Raw genomic sequence first — 23,563 nt, 5'->3', positions numbered from 1 at the left:
CTGAGTGAAGAACCAGTGCCTTGTTCGACTTGTCTGCGCACGTTTGTCAGCCCTACCTGTTACCAACAACATTTGAAAACACAAGGTTCACAGAAGAAATGTGCTTGTCAACTTCTGAGATTGTGCCCTACGTGTAGACAAGGCATACGTACCAACAGTACCAAGGCACACGTATGTCGAGGAAAGAAAAAATGTCACATTTGTCACCACATCGTCGACTTGGAACACCAATGCTACGTGCAAAAATACCAACCCCCACCAGAGAAAGAGGACGGTCACAAGAAGAAAAGCAATTTCATCTTTTTCGATTTCGAATGCATGCAAGAGACCGGCATTCACATTCCTAATTTCTGCGTGGCTCATCGAGCGTGCGAGAAGTGCATTCAAGAACCTATCTTCAGTCATTGCCCTCACTGCAGCAAGATTCCTGGAGGGCGTGAAAAAATCTTTCGAGGACGGAACACGTTAGCCGATTTTGCCCAATGGGTCTTAGATCCCATCGACAAGACGTGAAGCCAAGAGGACATCGAACGTTACGGAGATTGTCATCGTCATGCCACAGTGATGGCTCACAATTTCTCCGGATACGATGGACAGTTTCTTCTCAGATACTATACGGAACAAGGCACCGAGCGTCCTAAAGTGACTTTGAACGGAGCCAAAATCATTTTCATGCAAGTGGAACAAGTGCAGTTTAAAGATTCGATGAGTTACTTGGCCATGCCTTTGAGTCGAATGCCTAAAACGTTTGGAATGACAGAAATGGCTAAAGGGTACTTTCCACACTTTTTCAATACGGAAGCCAATCAACATGCCGTTCTACGCCATTTACCTGAGGCTCACTATTACGACCCCGACAACATGCGTACCGAACAACGAGAAGCTTTCTACGCTTGGTACCAAGCTCACGCCTCGGACCCTTTCGACTTTCAGGAAGAAATGCTAAAGTATTGTCGTTCCGACGTGGACATTTTACGGCGTTGCTGTGGAAAATTTCGAGAACTGTTCATGGAACACGGAGGGGTCGATCCTTTGAAAGAAGCTTGCACCATCGCCAAAGCGTGTTCCTTAGTGTATCGACAACGATTCATGCCTGAAAACACTGTGGATGTCATCAGTCCTCAAACGACCCACTTTGTCAAACGTCAATACTCGGTCAAAGCCCTACGTTGGTTACATTACTTGTGCGACAAGGAAGACAAGTGGATTCAGCATGCCCGCAACGGAGGGGGCGAAAAGACCATCGGAACATATTCGGTCGATGGCTGGGACTTAGAAAACCCCAAGATCGTCTACGAGTTTAACGGTTGCTTATTTCACGGATGTCCCGTCTGTTACCCTGACCGTGACACTAAAAATCAGTTTTTGCAACGAACCATGGAAGACTTGTACCAGGACACTTGTCAGAGGCGCCTAAAGTTACAACAGGAAGGATACCAAGTGGTGGAAATGTGGGAACACGAGTACGATCACCGTATGAAAACCGATCCCGAATTTAAACGCCTCGTGGAAGGTTACCAGTTCATGGACCCGCTGAACCCGAGGGATAGTTTGTACGGAGGAAGGACCAATGCCACCTGTTTGCTGTACCAAGCCGACGAAGAGAAAGGAGAAGAAATCAAATACTTGGACGTGTGTTCGCTGTATCCCTACGTGTGCAAATATTGTCGCTTTCCTGTAGGGCACCCGCAATTGTTAACGGAACACATCGACCTGAAAAACATTCGACAATACGAAGGCTTGATCAAGTGTAAAGTTTTGCCTCCCACGAACCTATACCATCCCGTCTTACCTCACCATTGTCAAGGCAAACTGATGTTTCCCTTGTGCCGTACTTGTGCCGAAACGTGCAACCAAGATCAGCCTTGTCAGCACACCCAGGAAGAACGGACCTTGACCGGAACCTGGGTCAGCATAGAATTGTTCAAAGCTCTGGACATGGGATACCAACTGTTAGAAGTGTACGAAATTTGCCACTTTTCCAAGACACAACAGTACCACAAGGGTGACCCTACTCAGAAAGGCATTTTCGCCGACTACGTGGATGCCTTTTTGAAACTGAAACAAGAAGCCAGCGGCTATCCTTCCTGGTGTCACACTCCCGAAGACCAAATAAAATTCAAAGAGAAATACTACGAACAAGAAGGCATCTCTTTAGACCACATCGAGAAAAACGAAGGCAGGCGATCGTTTGCCAAAGTGATGTTAAATTGCTTGTGGGGTAAAATGGCACAACGACCGTGTTTACCCAAGACGGAATATTTGACAGAACCTTCCCGCTACTTCCAGATGATTCACGATAAAACCAAATACATGAAACACGTGGACGTCGTTCGAGAGAATTTGATCTTGGTCAATTACGAAGAAGATCTGGACTTTGTACAAGACGACCCTTTTGGAAATGTCATCATTGCGGCTTACGTGACAGCTCATGCTCGCTTAAAATTGTACGAAGCTTTAGAACTGTTAGAAGAACGCGTCCTGTACTTTGACACGGACAGTTGCATTTACATCCATCACCCGAGTCAACAGCACCCTGACATCGAAGGAGACCGTTTAGGAGCCTGGACAGACGAGCATCCCGACGACAAGATTCTAAGTTTCGTCAGTGGCGGTCCCAAAAATTACGGCTACGAATACCGGGACAAACAAGGAGAAGTGCACACGACGTGCAAAGTGAAAGGACTGACTCTGAATTATCGTACCAGTCGAGTGGTCAACTTTGGGGTATTGAAAGAAGCCTTGCAATCGGGAGAGGATGGAAACTTTAAAGTGACCACTTATCAACCGAACAAGATTGTACGTTTACCCACTCACCACATCGTCAGTCGACCCTTGGAAAAAGTCTATCAAATTGTATACCAGAAGCGAGTGCGACTTCCCAATCACTTTACGTTGCCGTACGGTCACGTCGGTATTGGTCTGTATATAAAAAGGAACCCTAGGCAAGATCGATAGTTCATTGTTCATTGAAGTAACTTACCATGTCGTTGACGAAGAAGAAACCAGATTGGTTAGGAGTCAAATGTTGGACATCACCGAGACCAGGGTTTTGAGGCTTGGACACAAGAGGTAGCCCAGTATGCACGAGAGTTATTCAAGGAAAAAAGTTACTTTTCAACCTGTGTTAGTGACGGTGCCAGAAGAACCCGTCACCCAGGACAGGAATGTCGTGGACAGGCCTGAAAGACCCTTTCGGGAGGACACTTGTGTGACCTTACCACCTACTATAGAACTGGTTAGAACTTTACCCAAAACATGTGGTTGTTGTACAGACACTTGTTTTTATTCCACGTTCATGGTTATCATGTGCCTTTTATTCTTGTACTTAAGCCTTTGGCTTTTATGTATTTTTGTCTTTCTTATTCATGTTTGAAAAAAAACATTCAATAAACGTGTTCTGAAAAAAAAGTATATAAACTCTTGTCTTGTTTGTTTTCGTGTCACAAGTGACATGTCAAAGTCATCGACGAACACTTAGATCGTGCCAGTTGGGAGGCTTTGTATCTTCGCCATCCCTTTAACATGCTCATTGCTGGACCTAGCGGTTCAGGCAAAACCGAATTCGTCAAACGTTTGATCGAACATAAACATCATTTGATCGATCGACCCCCTCAACGAATCGTGTGTTGTTACAAAGAGTGGCAATCGGCGTACAGCCTCTTGCGAGAAAGTCAAGGCGATTCCATCGTGTTTGTGGAAGGCATTCCTAAAGAAGACGATCGCATCGTCTCTGACTCCCATCTAACCCATTTGGTCATTTTTGACGACATGTTAGGAGAAGACGAAGAAGAAATTAAACTGTGGTTCACGCGCAAAGGGCATCACCGTAATGCCAGTGTCGTTTACATCACCCAAAATTTGTTTCAACAAAGTAAAGCCCATCGCACCATCAGTCTCAATGCGCATTACGTGGTCTTGTTTAAAAGCCCTCGAGATAAATCGCAAGTGCAAGTCTTAGCCAAACAGTTAGGAACGCCTTGGCTGACTCAGGCGTACGACGATGCCACTCAAACTCCACACGCCTATTTCCTCGTCGATTTGAAACCTACGACCCCCGAGTATTTGCGATTTCGTACCCACTTGTTTCACCACTGAGGGCCTGTCCTGTATACGTCTCCGTCCTCGACTTCATTTCACTCCCCATAAAAAAAATCTATAAAAACCTCAGACCCTTTTTCGTCTGTCTCACTCTCAGTGCGAACATGACGTCCCTTCAGTCGCATCTTCCCGTCAAATTGATTCGTGCCTTGTATGGCATCAGTCGAGAAAAAGATCCACAAACACGACCACGTGTCTTAGAAGCTAGTCTCAAAGAAGTCTTACGATGGTTCACGGTGACGGCACGTCAATTACTCCAAGGAATCATTCAGATTCCTCATCAAACCAAACGCCTTCTTGATCGAAACAAAGTCGCTTTGGTCCAACTGGCCGATCCCCGCATCGACACTCAAACAAAAAAACAAATCATTTTGAAACCTGGAGGGAGCGGTACTCTAGGAGGGGTCATCATTCGCTCACTCTTAAGATGGGATCCTAATGCCCCCAAAGTTATACCCAAGACAAAAGTCCAACGAAGCCCCAAGAAGGAAAAGACCAGGTCCCCAAGGAGAACTTCTCCAGTGGCAGGACCCTCCTCTTACCAGACACCACCCCGGAAAAAGAAAAGAAGCCCCCAGAAAAAGAAACAGAGAAAAAGTCCCCAGAAAAAGAAAAGTCCACAGAAAACTAGTCGCAGGAGAGGCACTTCGGCCAGGACGCAACCTTACACTCGCAAACCACAACCTGCCACGGCGGTGACTGCGTCTCCGGCAGCCTCACGTTTGTCCACTTCTCCGTTAATGACACCCAGAACTGAAGAGTACTTGGAGACGTTGATCACACCAAGAACTTCTCCGTTGATGACCCCAAAAAGAACTTCCCCAGTGGCAGGACCTTCCAATTTAGTGGCAGTGGCTGCTGCTCACAAAGTACCTTCTCCCAAAATCAAAGTTCAAGAAAGATCGGGCATGTTACAAAGTTTACTGGATTTGTCCAAGCAAGAACTGGCTCGATTTAGTCCGTTACGTACCCCTGCACGACGTGTCATGCCTGTCCTCAAACTAATACGACGTCAAGACAATCAGTGGCGACGCGTTCCAGTATAAAAAAGGCCTGTGACCGAGTAGGGTATCAGTGTTTTTTTTGGTGCTCCTGAAGACTCAAAGATGTCACCCTCCAGAAAACCCCAAGGAAAGAAAAGGAAAGGACTGCCACCACGTTTAGCCAAACATGGGGACATGTTATCTGTCCTGTCCAAAGCTTCTCCACCCCTACGAAAAAAACTCATTCAAACAGCCTCCAAAGAGGTCATCGATACCGTGTGCGAATGTTGTTTGAACGTTTTGAAAGGCACGATCCCTTTGTCCAAACACCAGAAACAATGCTTAGGCAAACATCGTCACGTTCTTCGCCAAATGGTTCAAAAGAAAATTCCCATTCGTCAAAAAAAGAAGATGTTAGTGCAACGTGGAGGTATTTTACCTCTCTTGTTAGGCCCCATACTGAAAGGAGTCTTGGGAACCATGTTGGGAGGACTGGTGGGAGCAAGATAAAAAGGCCTCGGAAGTTCCAAGATCTCAGAATCGACCCCTGACAACCACATGGAAGGACGAAAACTAGCTTTAGTTCCTTACAAACGATGGATGGAATACCATCGGTGGCAAGAACAACACACCCCGCATTTACCTCCCAATCCGAATTTGAGCGAGATGTCCCAGTTACAACACGAATTGCAGTCCTTGATGGATCGCCAAGATTTGTCCGAAACAGAAAAATCGCAAAAGTACGGTCAACTCTTGCAACGACTGCAACTCTTTCACCAGAAAGCTTTAGACGAAACAGCTCTACCCACTCTGAAAGATTTTAAGACCTTGATGAAAAATTCAGCACCATCACCAGTACCAGTTCCAGTACCAGTGACCAAGACAGAAAAAGGAAAAGAAGAAGAAGAAGAAGGGTTTCAAACTCCACCCGAAAAAGTACGCAAGTTAACAACACCACCTACCTCCAGAATTGGATGGATTAAAAAGATGATGGCCACCCCTTCTTCATCACAAGAGAAAAAGAAATTGAAGACAGAAGTGAAGACAGAAGTGAAACAAGAACCGATATCCCCCGCTCAGACATCCTCCTCCTCTTCAACACCTATTGCCGGTCGCACACGCAAAGCATTGCAATCCAAGAAAATACCCCAAGGGAAAAAGAGTAGCATCCTCCAAGAGTGGGTGCCTTATTAACACACCAACCAACACAAAAAAATGGAAAAAGTCTTAGCCAGCATTTACTACGATCCCTCCCATCCTGCAGGTTACGCAGGAGTTCAAAAATTGACTGAAAAGTCTCCGTTTACCTCAAGTGCAACAATGGTTACAAGAACAAGCTACCTACACTTTACACAAACCCATTCGACGCAAGTTTGCCAGAAGTCGCACCCGAGTGGAAGGCATCGATCATCAATGGCAAGCCGATTTAGCCGATGTCTCTCATTTGGCCAGCTACAATCGTGGTTACAAATATTTGTTTTGTGTCATCGACGTCTTTTCCAAATTTGCTTGGGTCGTACCCTTGACTTCCAAATCGAGCAGCGAGTTAGTGCGAGCCCTGCAACGGGTGTTGAAACAAAGCGGTCGTCACCCTCTTCGGTGGCAAACGGACAAAGGTACCGAATTTCTGAACCAAGCTTTCCAAAAAGAATTAAAGAAACGTGACATTCATTTTTTTTACAACCGAGAATCCCGAAACCAAAGCCAGCATCGTGGAATGTTTTCAACGCACTTTGAAAGAACGCACGTGGAAATATTTTACGCATCACCACACTCTGAAGTACATCGACATCTTACCGCACCTGGTGCAAGCGTACAACCAATCTTACCATCGAAGCATTGGACGTGCCCCGCAAGACGTGACTCCCGACAACGAAGTGTTGGTGTTTGAGCGCCTGTTTGGTACGTCCCCGACGAGGGCTGTCCCCAAGAAAAGTGGAGACTTGGCCGTAGGAGATTGGGTGCGCATTGGCAAAACCAAACGCACTTTCGACAAAGGTTACTTACCCAACTGGACGACCGAATTGTTTCGCGTCACTGGACGAGTGCATGGCCGTCATCCTGCCGTCTATAAATTGGAAGACATGAACGGAGAAGTGCTCAAAGGAACGTTTTATTTGCCCGAGTTACAACGTGTCACCAAAAAAGAAGACGACGTGTACGACATCGAAAACATTCTCGAACGCAGAACCCGTAAGGTGGGCAAACGACGTGTCAAAGAAGTCAAAGTACGTTGGAAAGGATATCCACCCAGTTTTGATTCTTGGATCGACGCTTCGCAAGTCATCGACTATAAAAAGAAGTGACCATCATGCCCTTTCACACAGCAGACGCAGCTACGTCGACCACTCCTCCTTCACCCAGTTCTTCTGTGCAAGATTTACAAAAACAACCCTTGTGGGTGTGGTGTGGAGAACGTGTGCCTAAAACGCACATCGTCTTTTTCTGCCAAATCTTTGTGGTGTATTGTGTCATCGGGGCAGCCGTCGCCAATTTGAGTTTGCAACAAGGAGACAAACAAGTGTGGACCATTTTATTGAGCAGTTGCATCGGTTACCTGCTTCCCAATCCATCCCTGAAATTCTCTTCCAACGGGAACCTTGTGTCCAGTGCCAGTGCCAGTCACCACTCCAATCACCACAATCAGAACCCCGTTTTGGGCGGAGACACGCCTCTGACGTCCACTAACCCCTCGGACAGCCACAGAACTCTGGAATTATGAGTCACCAAAACCAATTTTACGTAACCTTACCCAGTGACAGTTCCATGGAGGTGTTTCCCCACAACACGTTGTGCTGTTACACGGCCAAATTACCTCAAGCCATCCCCTTAGATCACGAAGCCCATTGGGAAGTGGCTTTAGTAGAAATGATTCACCCGACCCAAGTCCTCAATGTCCTTCCCAATCAAAATTTTTTTGATGTGGAAGTTCATGACGAACAATTGCAACAGTGGATGGATAGCAATGTCAAATATGACAAGAAAACCCGTACACAAAAGTACACCACCTATCACTTGTTCATTTCCCCAGGCTATTATTTTAGTGGTCAACATTTGGTCAGCACCATAGCCTCCAGGTTTAATGTCGTGTTTCTGAAAGCTTTGGAGCATGTTAACAAAAGTGTCACCATGGAGTACCACAAAACAGCTTGTCGCTTCTTGATGAAATTTGAACGGAGTAAAATCCTGTCCATTTTATTTTGTCCTGAATTGTATGACATGTTGGGCGGAGACATGAACCTGAGAATGAGCATGATGAAGAAAAGCGAATTACCCATCGTTTACGACAACGAGTCTTTTAGCAAGTTATTTCGTGCCCCGGTAGAACTGAACCAAGGACTGAATTTGATGTTTGTGTACTCCGATGTGGTGGAGTATAACGTGGTGGGACACACCTCCGTACCGTTACTGCGTGTCATTCCTTTCAAAGTGGATTCTGCCACGAACACTGACGAGGAAGGTGGAAACACTTACCACGTCCACCGCGAATTTGTATATCCTCACTATTTGCCTGTCAGTGAGTCGTATTTGGACACGGTCAACATTACTATAAAAGGAGATTTGGGACAAAATGTTCCATTCACCAAAGGAAAAGTCACGGTGAAACTCCATTTTCGAAAACGGTTTTCTCACGATTCGTAAGTCATGTATCCAGTGTACCGAGGGGTTGCTCGACAGCGAGGACACGGTTTAGGAGATATGTTAAAATCGGCCTTTCGTTCGGTGGCCCCGGTGTTGAAACCGATGGTGACACGCGGATTGCACGCATTGAAAGATGCGGCACTGACGCAAGGCAAAGAATTTCTCCAAAATGTCATCATCGACAAACAAAACCCTAAAGAAGCCTTCATGAGGGCAGGCAAAAATGTCTTGCTGCAAACGGGCAAAGACATTTTGGGTCACCGAGAAACACCTATAAATGCCCTGCACGCTACCGAGTCAGGCATTCAGCAAGGACAAGGCAGAAAGAGACGACGAAGAAAACACCCTTTCACCAGACTTGAAGCTAGAAAGGCCAAGAAAAGAAGAACCGTTCGAGACTTAGACGTTTTCGATTATTGAGAAAGAACAAAAAAAAAAAATGATGCACCGAGAGTCTTGCGCTTGTTCCAAGACGGAACTGGATCTGTTTGCCATGACCCCACGATGATGACCATGCAAGAATACCAGTGGGTGGAATTTCATCCCGTCTCCTCATTGGCCGATTCCGCTCCCATCGAGTTTGAAATCAAAGGACAGCCCGAAGATTACATCGATCTGAATAGCAGTTACTTGTACCTGAAAGTCAAAATTCTAGATAAGACTGGAGGTGCTATAGACGATGAAGCAGTAGCTCCCGTCAACAATTTAATGCATTCCTTGTTCAGCGGAGTGGACTTGTTTTTGAATAACAAACTGGTCAGTAGCAGCATGGATACTTACCCTTATCGTGCCTACCTGGAAAATCTCTTGACGTACGGAATAGATGCCAAGAACACTCATCTCAATGCCTGTGTGGTATGGGAAGCTGACGAACCTACCAAGTTTGAAATATTGGAAACTGATGAAAAGAAAGACAACAATGATGGATTTCTTGAACGAAGAAAGGGAATCACGGGAGTCGACACAAGTTTAGAACTGATGGATCGTTTGCATTTGGACATGTGGTTGCAAGAAAAGTATTTGCTGAACGGGGTGGATGTCCGCCTGAGACTGAATCGTAGCAGTGCCGCTTTCCATTTAGTGGCTGATAGTGACGGTTACAAAACCAAAATCCTAGAAGCCAGATTCTACGTACGCCGTGTGGAAGTGTTACCTAAAGTGGGAAACGACATCAATCAGACGTTGAGCAGAACGACTGCCAAGTATCCCATACGACGCGTGGAAGTGAAAACCTTCACCATTCCCAAGGGACAGCGATCCATGATCGAAGATCATCTGTTCCAAGGACAGTTACCCAAACGTTTGATCGTTGGTATCGTCGAGAATACAGCCTTCAACGGAGCTGCCGAAAAAAATCCTTTCTACTTTCAACACTTTGGCGTGTCCAAAATCGAAGTCAGTCGCGATGGCAAAACCTTGTGTACCCGACCTTTCGAACCTGACTTTACCAAGAAGAATTACTTGAGATCGTACTTGTCCCTGTACGAAGCCACCGGCCAGTTAGGAACCAACACCAGTCACGGCATTACGTACGAAGATTATGCAGGAGGCTATGCTTTGTGGGCTTTCGATTTCACTCCAGACCAAGGCAGCGACGAGGGACATTTCCACCCTATAAAATCCGGCCAGATTCGTGTGGAAATTCAGTTTAAAGACCGAGACCCTGATGAAACGGTGAACGTCATCCTGTATGCAGAATTCGATAATACGATAGAAATCAACAGTTTGAGAGAAGTCATCCTAGATTACTAGAAACCATGGAAGACTGTTATCCCTCTTTACCTAGTGGAGAAACTTTGGACATGAAATGTGAGGAGACCGTGGAAAAAGAAGTGATCATGATGAAGTCAAGATGGCCAGAACAAGAAGCCCATTTAGTCTCCTGTTTTGCCAAACACTTGGTCGACAAAATGACAGAATTGATCAAGAAAAATTGCTATGGATGTCAAAACGATCATCCCAGTCAAATTCAATACGATAAATGCCTGATGTTGAGTCAAGAAGAAAAATTGGACGAATATCTGGACGAAGCTTGGAGTCTCATCTCGAACAAAGACGTGTTGCATCAGTGGTATAAAGACTTGCGTAAACATTCTTGTCCACCATTAACCACTCAAGAGATCCATCGTATCGAAGCTCTCCTGAATCAGAGTGAGGAAACAGAACGAATAACCGTTTATTCGTCAGACATTTTCAAGCAAAAAGTCAGGATCGAATTGACGACTTATTATTACCTGTGAAGAAGAAAAAAACACACACAAATCAATGGATACCTGGGAACTTTATAACTTTTTGAACCACAGTTCGTATACGGCTTCTTGGAATCCTGTCGTCTGTGCTAAAGATGAACTCCCTCATCGCAAACCTCAAGACCATCAAGCTTACGTGATCAACACGGACGACAGTCATCTCCCAGGAACCCACTGGGTAGCCGTCTACTTTCCTCAAGAAGGATGTGTGGAATATTTCGATTCGTACGGATTGCCCCCTTTGGAAGACGATATCATCGACTTTATGAGAAGAAATGCTCAGACCACCCGATTCAATAATGTGAAATTACAAGGCACAGAGTCCTTGGTGTGTGGACAATATTGCGTGTATTTTCTGCATCATCGAAGCCTGGGCTATTCCTTAGAACATTTAGTGACTCATTTTGATCCTCGTTCTTCTTCAAGAAATGATGTGAAAGTAGATCGATGGTTTTGTGACCATTATGCTTATCTTTTGTCTCAAGTTAGGAAACGTAGTGTCCATCAATGGCCTAATGATTTCCAACAATGGAAATCACAATTTCATTCACAACGTTGTCAGCCCTGTTTAAAGTAGATTGTGAATTGAGAAAAAAATGTTGGTGATTTGAAAAAATTGTTTGATGTTATAGTGTTGGATTATTGTTAAAAATGTTAGAGTTGTTGTTGGTTAGTGTTAAGTGATTTTTGAATAAAAATGTTGTGTTTTGAAAAAAATGCCTTTGTCTTTTGTTTAGCTATAAGAATGTTGGATTGATGCTCTTTGACTTCTTACTATCCCTCCCATGACACTCACTGTACATTGCGACTCGAAAACCGTGTGGGGGATGTTTTCCTTCACGTCCGCGCTTTGACTTTAAGAACCGGTTTGTTTCCAGTCTAACCATCCATTGTCGACTCATCCTCCTAAGAAGATGTGTTCCAAACTAGCTAAGCTCAACAAATCCTACGTGAATTTCCATAGGATCAGACACAGTCTGATACCGAAGCCAGAAGAAATAGAGAATGTGAGAATGTTAAAAATCACTGAAGACCTGATAGAAGAGCTTTTCAGAGAAGAAATGAACAGGGAAAAAGAAGAATGGACAGAGAAGTACAGACTTCAGAGACAGGAGCAACAGCAGCAACAACAACAACAGCAGCAACAAGAACCTAAAGCTGACAGAGGCTTTGTCGATTGTCGTATCGACACCAAAGAGTTCTTCTTCTCTTTCCGAAGAAGCAGACCTATCGCCAGAAAGTCTATCCTCAGAGGACATCGCATTCTTAGAAACTAAAAGATTGCCATAGCAAACAAAAAGAACAGCCCTTTTCAGGGCTACCCAATACTCTAGAAAAGAAATAACTATCCATTTGCCAATGTGTGTAGGTAGAGTAGTGTGAAAATAAACACTAACTCTTTTTAAAAAATGTGAGGATATGTGTTTGTGAGTTTGTGTGTTTGTAAGTGGTCAAGTACGTTGGTGTGGATAGTAGATTAAAATGATGTCTTTATTTGGTGTTTGAGGTGTAGATTTCGGGGTTAGATTGGATTGCTTTGAGTATGTGGATAGTCAATTGAAGTGATTTATAAAAAATTTTAAAATAGTGATGGGTAGAATAAAAAAGTGAGTGAGTGTTTCTTTTAGGTCCGCGCGTTGTTGTTTTTTTTTTTGGTCATGATCTAGGTAAGATCAATTTTATGTTTTTAGGGGGATGTTTTCCTTCACGTACGCGCTTTCACTATAAATTGAAACTAGTTCGGCAGTCTAGCTACCCTTGTTGATTGATCAACACAAGAATGAATAGTAGCAGAATAAGCAAACTTCTTGAACTCCAGATACATCTGGAATATGTCAGGCGCCTGGTAAATGAACTGGCTGCGGAGGCTATAATAGAAGAAGAAAGAATAAAGAAGGAAGAGGAGGAGAGAAGACAGAGGGAAGAGGAGGAAAAGAAAAGAGAAGAGAGGATGTCGTTCAATATTCCCGAGACAGAGGATTGGGGTGCTGAAGCGAATCATCCTCCCTCTTCGCTCCCCAGAAGAAAGGTGAAAGGAGACTGGGGAAGAAGATGCGTGTGTGGCGCCAGGCCAGGAAGGTGCAATCATTAGATAGTTGCATCTGGAGTTCAAAATAACAGCCCTTTTCAGGGCTACCCAATACTCTAGAAAAGAAATAACTATCGATTTGCCAATGTGTGTGTGTGTGTGTGTGTGTGTGTGTGTGTGTGTGTGTGTGTGTGTGTAGGTAGAGTAGTGTGATTATAAACACTAACTCTTTTTTCATAGTGCGAGGGTATGTGTTTGTGTGTTTGTGTTTGTAACTGCTCACGTAAGTTTGTGTGAATGGTAGATTATGGGTTTCTTTATTGTTTCTTAGCGTATGTGAAGAGTATAGTTTGGGTTTTGTAACCGCTCACGTACGATTGTGTGGATAGTAGATTATGGATTTTGTTTATTGTTTCTTAGCGTATGTGGAGAGTATAGTTTGGGTTTTGTAACCGCTCACGTACGATTGTGTGGATAGTAGATTATGGATTTTGTTTTAATGATTTGCGTGTGTAAATAGTAGATTTGGGGTTTGTTTATTGTTACTTCGCTTATGTGGATAGTATATTATATGAAATGAGAAAAGTAGGGGATGTTTTCTTTCACGTCCGCACGATGTTAGGTCATGATCTAGTTAATATCAATTTTATGTTTTAGGGGGATGTTTTCCATCACGTACGCGCTTTCACTATAAGAACCCACAGTATTCGTCGTTCAAACCATTCTACAAAGAAGATGGCTTCTAACCAAATTGACAAAATGCAAACATTGCAAGACGTTTTGGACAATTTAGGAATGATGGAGCAGATGTTAATAAGACTCGTTGAAGACCACTATTCCTATAGTCCCCATCGTGTAAAGATGGAAATTAATAACTTAAGAAAGGTAAAGGATAAGATAAGTGGTGTAATGAAAGAGATAAAGGAGGAGAAGGAGGATGAAGAGGAAAGGATAAGAATACGCAAATGGAACGAAAAAATTGAAAAAGAAGAAGAAAATGAGAAGAGGAAGAAAGAAGAGGAGGAAGAGAAGAAAGAAGAGGAGGAGAAAAAAAAGAAAGAAAAGAAGAGAAAGAGTGTAGGAGAGAAAATAAGAAGTTGGTTGAGAAAAAGAAGAAATTGGAAGCAGAAGAAGAAGAAAAACCAAAGGCCCTTTTCAGGGCCAGCCATATTTCTCGAAAAGAGAATGACTTTATTCAATTGCCTACCCCTTTTTAAAATTTAAATTTAAATTTAAATTTAAAAAAAATTTTAAAAAAAAATCCCATGTTCAGTTCCCCTTGAGGCTAGAGTGGCCCAGGGTTTTTTCTCCATGTTCAATTCCCCTTGAGGCTAGAGTAGCCCAAGACTATTTCCCATGTTAAATTCCCCTTGAGGCTAGAGTGGCCCACGATTTTTCTCCATGTTAATTTTCCACTGAGGCTAGAGTGGCCCAGGGGTCTCTGTAATGCTAATTCCCATTGAGGCTAGGGTGGCCCCATTCACTACTAACACCTCCTGATCACAGTGAGGAAACGTAAACTGCAGTGGTATGGGCATGTCTTGCGATCATCAGGACTTGGCAAGACAATCCTACAAGGCACTGTACAAGGAATAAGAAAGAACTTTGGCAAAGAAAGAGGTGGGAAGATAACATTCGAGAGTGAACAGGTTTGACATTGAGTGACTTACTGAGAAAGACAGAAAATCGAGAGGAACAGATGAAACAGGTTATTCTTGTACGGTGGAGCAACGGTCTCCCAGACTACGGGACTGATGATGATGATGATGATGCTGATGATGATCGTAGCTTCTGACATATTCGAAGACAACATTCAAAGTTACCACCTACTTAAATACGTGACTTGTGATTATTCTTGTATTATTTTTTGATTTGATTCAGGAAACCGTGAGTTCTCATATTTTTTGTTTTCATTTTGACAGTATTTTACAGGGAAATAAATTATTTGTTATATTTTTCAAAGTTTGTTGTTTTCACTCTTTCTTGTGTTACTGTTTATTCGAGCCTAAACAAGTTACACAAGAACAACACTTCATTGCGAGGACAAGCGACGAGAAAGATGATTCACTCTATGCAGACGAAAAACTAGAAGGAACAAACAGCATTGACCTCCTTCACCACAATACCCGCACAGCAAAGTGCGTCCAAGAAGGAAAAGAATTCAGAAGACCTAAATGAGTAATTAAGCATCCAAATGACCCAGACAGCGACTTCGAGAACATTTAGGACGACCACTTACACCTACACGGTGAAATTTCAAGACTTTGCGTCAGACGTTCCAGTCGAGGAAGCAGCAGGTTTCATTACGGACTTATCTGACTCACTGTTAGAGGAACTCAAACGTCAGTGTCAAGTCAAAGATCGAGGTATTTTGAGCCTATCTAGGTATCACGACCGTTTGAACTCTCCTTTATATCTCGGGTTTAGTACAGCTGCAGAATTAACTTCTTCCAAACTATTGTGGGCTATTGAAGACGTGCAGACGATGAGAGAACAAACTGACATCACCCATGGAAAAGTGACCATTCATATGGTATACGTTGTACCTCCAAGGGAAGAAGACAATAACCGCCATTGAACTGCTTATCGATAAATGTACCTCGCACGATGGATATACCAACAGATCTACAGATGAAAGGGAGTACGTGATGGGAAACAGCTACGCTGGAACACAAGTGGTAGCTGACCAGATTTAAACAACATGTGTAACTGATAATAAGAAAAGCACGGACTTTGTCCTCTTTGATCATTTCGTTCTTTTTAATTTAGCTTTTAATCAATGATGGACATTAATTGTAGCATGAAAAGTGTCATTCTTTTATGAAATGCATATACGTTGTATGTTTTTCGAAGGCTTGAACTTTAATTTTTAAAAGTAGTTTTCTCGAACCAATAAATAGATAACTTGTGAATAGGTTTGTTCAATGTCCAAATTTGTACGTACTAAATGGATAGTGCTTATACCAAAGCACAGGCCATAGTGCCTATGTATATATATGAATACATGTTTTGTATCCATACAATAGACCTTTCTTTTTGGAGTCTCTATTCTGTCTGTGAGTGTTACTTTGGAACATCTCTGTCCTCTTTTATGTGTGTTGGGATGTGTATTTGTCTGTTTCTGTATGTCTATGTTTGTTGCTATCAACCCTTTGTCCCTGCAAATACATTTCACCGTGTAAATAGTTTTGACCATATAAACCCCATGACGTCACCCATGTTCAATTCCCATTGACCTTCAGGTAACATTCCCATGTTAAATCCCCATTGTCCCCAACGTGTAAGCCACCTCTTGTATTATATAAGTCTACGTGAGGCTATAAATCATAAGGCTATAGTGCAAACGACCAAATTTAACATCTAACTCTACGTGAGGCTATAAATCTTGAGGCTGTAGAGTAAACGACCAAATTTAACATCAAAGTCTCGTGAGGCTATATCGCCCCATACACTACCCATATACTACTGATAAATTGTATAACGTGCACGACAATGCATGTACGAATAACTTCTGAACACAAGGAGATTTGAAGTATCAATCTAAAGCAAAAAAATTTAAAAAAATAATTACAAATTCATATTATTTAAACGTAATTTGTTCTTTTGAGAGCCTTCTTTATTTCATGTGTGTATTATTAAGATTCTCTCATTCTGAAATTGCTAATATTCGCATGTTTACAAAACCTTTCCAATGTACAAGACGCTTTATCTGTAAATAATTAAAAATATCTGAAACACATCTTGTTTATTTGATTGTACATATTACGAGTCGTTAATCAAACTGTCTATGTGTCTATCTGTGTAAGACGTGTGTGCGGAAATCAGAGACAATTTGAAAGTTACAATGGTGAGTGTCCAAGCATTGGACTCGACTACGTCAATAGGTATTGCCTACGAAACCATGCGAACGCTGTCAATTATGTGCCAGTTTATCTTATCCGCGTTGGTACGAGTCTAGGGCTCGGCCAATTTGGGTACGCTAAAATGTTTGCCAGTAACTTCCCACTGGCGAGTGGTTCATTCCGGGTTTACCTTGGTTCTTCCTCCAATAACTATACTGTCCGCAACGTATAGCCCCTTATCTGCTGACACGTGGCGTTAAGCCACCAAAAAAAGACACCTGTGTAAACAGCGCATAATAAAGAGGGGTAATGGAATGCTATCAAACTCTATAGCAGTGTATAGCACAACCACGAAACAATTAATATGTTTATGTAACAGCAAAAGGTATACACTGCAAGATTACACACTGCAAACAGGAATACACTGCAGAAGGTATCCATATGATACCTTCAATGTAATAGGTGGCGCCACATACAAAATGGATCCAGGGCTATTGATTATTCTTAATTGGATAACCGGAATTTGATGGCATGCTAATGGTAGTGTGCATGTGAATGGGGAATTATTTTTCTGCAACATAGAAATCTATAAATATTTTCATTTATATATGACAAATTTTAGTGTGCTAAACAATGTTAGCATAAGCTTGTTATTTGGATGCGAATTTTATATAAATACATTGACTCTTGTTTTTTTTTTCCTCTCTCTCTCTCTCTCTCTCTCTCTCTCTCTCTCTCTCTCTCTTATGTTAATTGTCTCCATTGCCTTTCTAGATTATTCTTGTTCCCTTTACACTCTCTATACATCTCCTGTATTTTCCATTTTGATTTTCTATGTCTTCTATCAGCTATTGGTACATTGCTACATTTGTAACATTTGAGTGATACCAGTATTTCTTTGGGGCACACCTCCTCTCTCTGTCATTGTGCATTCATTATAGTAGTTTCGTTTCAACCGAGCGTTCTCTAAAAACTAAATTATCAAAACCTGTATATAACACACACTATGAAAATTCTACTGATTTTAACATCATTATGTTCAAATTCATCTTATATTACCTCACTTTTTGTTTTGAGTTGATTTTATTTTAATTATTTACTTACTTATACTGTTTATTTTATTTTTTATTTTATATTGTTGTTTGATTTCTTTGAGATATCGGTTTTTATAACGTTTCTAATAGTAAACGATGGTGAAGGGAAAAAAGCATAATGTATATATCAATCGCAGGAATCGCTGCAATAACTTCTTTAAATGAAATTGGAAAGAAACTCTGAGAGACTTCGCCGATTTCTGTGCGATTTTCATTACTGTCTTTCTTCAAAATTTAGTATAACAACTTGTAGTTCATATTTTATTTGCATTTCAGTGTTACATATATGGTTGAAATAAAATTCTAAATTGTATTGTTCTCTTTTCATTTCGTCTTTAATGTCATTTATTACATTGCTTGGATATCGCCTACATAGAAGTCGCATTATCACGCATATACCTTTGTAATTCTTCGCTGACACGTTTGTTACTTTCTCCATTTACTTTTGTGATCAATACAAATTTACATTACGTGCGTACTTGGATTCCTTCATTTTTGCTAAAGAGTCGTTGTTGCATATGCACTTGTTACACTTTATAAACACTCAAAATTATCACCCTCATTCAAACATTATATATATATATATATATATATATATATATATATATATATATATATATATATATATATATATATATATATATATATATATATATATATATATATATATATATATATATATATATATATATATATATATATATATATATCAGAACACAGCCTCTTAGCTTCGCTGCATTCGCCGGTGAAATTTGATGGTAGGAAGATTTAGATCCTTGTCTTCAGCTGACAATGCGGTCTCGCTTCATTTGCCCTTATGCTGTGTAGCTTTAAGTTGGATAGCTAGTTAGCTAGTTATCATTCACATACAAAATCACACACAGAATACAATCTTTTTTTCGTAGACGGATACGCGAAGGTATTAATAAGATGCTGAACAGTTCTTATGCCTATCATGTATTCCCCTAACCTTAATGGGATCGGGAACGTATTCGAAGAAACAAATACAATTTCTAAGTAAATTATATTTCTCCGATAAAACTTACCTGATCCCTGCTGGTGGCAAAGGTGTGGTAATATTCAAGAATTATTGTCTTTTTCTATATTAGAAAGATTGTAAAGAATTAATGTCTTCTGCTGATGAACGATTTATTATAGTATCACTATTTGACCAGTACATATCTGTTTACGTCTATTTCGTTTCTCTACAAAATCGTTAAACCCTTTTGTTTGACGTCTTCATTTGTTGTATATATAATGGTAAAGCTCTTATTTGTAAAAAAAAGACCATTAATTTTCTATCCTTTTAAATCTTTCTCCTTCTAAACAACCAGATCACCTAATATAACGACTTATTTTGGTTATTCACTTGGTGTTGTTACCGAGATAAATGTTTGACACAATTACTTTATATTTTGCAATTTGTGTCATAATTCTAACTGTCAGAGTTCCTAATGTATCGCTTGTTAAAAACTGAATAGACTTGTCCATACTTTTGAGCTGTATGGTTGGTATTCGTGTAACCATAATAGACTTGTCCATGCTCTTCAGCTGTATGGTTGGTATTCGTGTAACCATAATAGATTTGTCCATACTTTTGAGCTCCATGGTTGGTATTCGTGTAACCATAATAGACTTGTCCATACTTTTGAGCTGCATGGTCGGTATTCGTGTAACCATAATAGACTTGTCCATACTTTTGAGCTGTATGGTTGGTATTCGTGTAACCACAATAGACTTATCCATACTTTTCAGCTGCATGGTTGGTATTCGTGTAACCATAATAGACTTGTCCATATTTTTCAGTTGTATGGTTGGTATTCACGTAACCATATTAGACATGACCCTAATTTGAGCTGTATGGTTAGTATTCGTGTAACCATAATAGACTTGTCCACACGTTTGAGCTATATGGTTGGTATTCGTGTAACCATAATAGACTTGTCCATACTTTTCAGCTGTATGGTTGGTATTCATGTAACCATATTAGACTTGTCCATATTTTTGAGCTGTATGGTTGGTATTCGTGTAACCATCATGGACTTGTCCATACGTTTGAGCTATATGGTTGGTATTCGTGTAACCATAATAGACTTGTCCATACTTTTGAGGTGCATGGTTGGTATTCGTGTAACCGTAATAGACTTGTCCATACTTTTGAGGTGCATGGTTGGTATTCGTGTAACCATAATAGACTTGTCCATACTTGTGAGCAGTAAACGTTTGATTTTTTTGCATCCATACTTTTGATCTGTTTTCTTATTTCACGTGTAATTGATATTATTGAATCCAAAGCTTATGGTGAGCAAACTGTCGACGCATTTTCCTCTTTAATTTTGAGACCGCTCTGATGACCTAGTGGTTTAGAGCGTCCGTCTCAGATGCGGGAGGTCAAGGGTTCAAACCCCGGCCGAGTCATACCAAAGACTTATACAAATAGTACTAACAGCTGCCTCACTAAGCGCTCAGCATTAAGAGGTTAGTGTTAGGACTGGTCGGCCAGGTGTCAGGATAATGCGACCGAGTGAGACGTCGTGCTACATCATAGAAGCACGATGAGCAAATGCTAGACGTCACAATAAACTGTCACACTGCAGACATCGTAACGATATGACCAAAAAATTGTTAAGGCTATCTTAAAAATCCAAAAGCACACGCACACATTCTTTAATTCTGAGTGAATGAGTTTGCATATGCTTGTATTTAGAATATCATCAAACCATTCCCCAGGAGATGTCCTCTTCTTTTAATATCCTGTCGAAGTGACAACGTTTTCAGGATTCTCAAGTTCCAACAAATCCTTCGTTCCTCTTGCATTAGTTCTTTAGCATTTATGTGAAAGCCTCGAATATGTCATATCCATGTTCCATCAGTACCTTTTCAGCCCAACAGATGTTTGAGAAGACAGATATATGTGTAAATATTTATTTGCATCGGTCATTAAATTTTGCCACTGGTCATTGTTTTTAATAACCTTGACCAATTCGAGTAGTCATCGTTCGTTTGTCGGTGTAATGTGAAGGTATATTGTTCAGTTAACAATTCTTGCAAGTAAGCGTCTTTTATGTTTTTGTTGTCTTGTTTAACCTTTTTTTTTTTTTGGGGGGGGGGGCCATTCAAAAACATGTATTTTATATACTGATCCACCATGGTCTGTTTTATTGGAATTTTACTTTACATATATTCTCTATTGTTCCGAATTATAGATTTACTTTTTAAACTTTAAAAGATCGCAAAATGGTATTACAAATTCATCTGAATAAAAATGAGGAAATTTACTATTAGCAAAATATGCAATGCAGCTTATATTCATAATAAATTGTTTTAGTTATCTTTTCTATAAGAACTGGTAATGCTTTTCTATAAGGAATGGTAATGGTTTTCTATAGGGACTAGTAATGCTTTTCTATAAGGACTGGTAATGCTTTTCTATAAGGACTGGTAATGCTGTTCTATAAGGACTGGTAATGCTTTTCTATAAGGACTAGTAATGCTTTTATATAAGGAGTGGTAATGCTGATCTATAACGACTGGTAATGCTTTTATATAAGGACTGGTAATGATGATCTATAAGGACTGGTAATGCTTTTATATAAGGACTGGTAATGCTATTCTATAAGGACTAGTAATGCTTTTATATAAGGACTGATAATGCTGATCTATAAGGACTGGTAACGCTTTTATATAAGGACTGGTAATGCTTTTCTATAGGGACTAGTAATGCTTTTATATAAAGACTGGTAATGCTGATCTATAGGGACTGGTAATGCTTTTCTATAAGGACTGGTAATGCTGATTTATAAGGACTAGTAATGTTTTTATATAAGGACTGGTAATGCTGATCTATAAGGACTGGTAATGATTTTCTATAAGGACTGGTAATGATTTTCTATAAAGACTGGTAATGCTAATCTATAAGGACTGGTAATGCTTTTCTATAAGGACTGGTAATGCTTTTCTATAAGGACTGGTAATGCTGATCTATAAGGACTGGTAATGCTGGTCTTTTCCTTATCTTGCAAACAGAAAGAGTGGTGTTTAGTTTTGTGTTATACAGAAAGATTTTTGTCACGTCGTCAACATTTAGTTGATCACGTGACTCCAGTCCAGAGCTCGTTTCAGTGATTGTTTAATCCCGATATTTAAATTCAGAGACATAATGGAATGATCATAGAGTAAATTTTACAAATACTTTAGAAATCTTTAGCACCTTTGTTCAAGAAATTGTATCATGTTTCAAAACTCCTAACTTGTGCAAAAAAGCGGTTGAATTTATTAAAACAAAAACCTGTTATTGTGTTATTGGAAATGGCATATTCTATGAACTCTATGTCAATATTTTGATAGAATGTGATCGTTGTTGACGGTCTGTCTAAATCGTTAGTCAGTTTCACTCGCAGTGACTTAAATTTGCAAACAACAATATTTCACTGGAACCACTTAACATCAAATTTGTATCAGTTTTATCGACAAAGGGAACCAGTCTCTGAAAGCAAAAGGTATGGTCCCAATCAGCTACAATACATTAATTGATATTAGTTTGCAATTATTTGTTGAACTTATTGGTTTTGAATTCATACTTTCATTTTCTGTGAGTTTGGAATTGAATGGTTTGCATGCATTTTTCTCGAATGCTATATGACTCACGTATTCGAAGGATTTCATGCATTACTGGTGATATAAGTTTTGTGAATGTGTGAATTTAACGGTCTTAAACGAAATGTATCATGTTTTCCTGGAATTGATTTTACTATATCGGGAAACGTTACGTCAATGACTTGCTAGTTAGCAAGTAATGCGGTTAGGACACGGAGTGAAATACATAATTCATTAATTGATTCATGTAATTAAGCTGTGAATTATTTTCGAGAAATTGGCGCATTGAGAGCAAAATAATACAGTTCGTGATTTATAACCCACAAGGGCGCAGCACTAAATACCAAGATGTAGTATTATGTCACGGCTCCAGTTAGGAATTCTGATAGCTGCTAGGGAAAGATCTTAATCTCATGATAATAGATTTGTATAGTGGTGTCAGGATGACAACTAGCCTTATTAACAAGTCTTTAGAGTCACGATAAGATGATATCTGGCATAACGAGAGTGGGAACATTGTTCAACGCCAGAAACGAAAATCCTGACAAACATTTACGTTACGCTTTATTTATTTTGAAGGAAACAAGAGCGCCATATGTGTACCACTCAGCGGGAAAAGAGAAAAGAGAGCCGAGTTATGGTGGATGACCGGAAGAAGATGGAGAGATAGAGACAAGACGAAACGGAATACGGCGAAAATGACCTGTCACCAATGTTTAATTTGAGAGACCCGGAAGCAGCCAAGTTATGCCGGCAAGCTGAGCAATGAGTTCGATCATTCACTCTATGGTGAATTTTGTTTTGTCTGTATAACGGAACAGCTAATTGCATTTCTTATAACTTATGTAATTACATTTCTAAGAGAAAATGTATCCTTCAGATACCCTGTTCAATTTCATTTTTTTATGTACTTGATTACATTGTTATATGTTATACACGGGGGCTCGTGTTTTTCTATTCTGTATCTCTCCTCAGAACTCAGATATTTCCTCCATTAATTTCATATTTTATATTATTTATTACTCGA

General features: G+C 40.6%; 1 long non-coding RNA gene across 1 annotated transcript in view; it reads left to right on the top strand.

Annotated features, from left to right (window-relative positions):
• The window catches only part of LOC149789723 (uncharacterized), a 111,997-nt gene extending 88,526 nt beyond the window's left edge, over window positions 1–23,471 (top strand). Inside the window, exon 2 of the long non-coding RNA XR_016423713.1 lies at window positions 23,116–23,471. This is a non-coding gene — a long non-coding RNA (uncharacterized LOC149789723). The remainder of the gene's footprint in view (window positions 1–23,115) is intronic.
• Window positions 23,472–23,563: the final 92 nt, after the last annotated feature.

The sequence above is a fragment of the Sinohyriopsis cumingii genome, chromosome 10, assembly GCF_028554795.1.
Source record: "Sinohyriopsis cumingii isolate HCF-2022 chromosome 10, ASM2855479v2, whole genome shotgun sequence".
In the NCBI taxonomy this organism is placed as follows: domain Eukaryota; kingdom Metazoa; phylum Mollusca; class Bivalvia; order Unionida; family Unionidae; genus Sinohyriopsis; species Sinohyriopsis cumingii.
The sequence above is the reverse complement of the archived record's forward strand: the minus strand, read 5'-3'. Positions and strand labels throughout refer to the sequence as shown.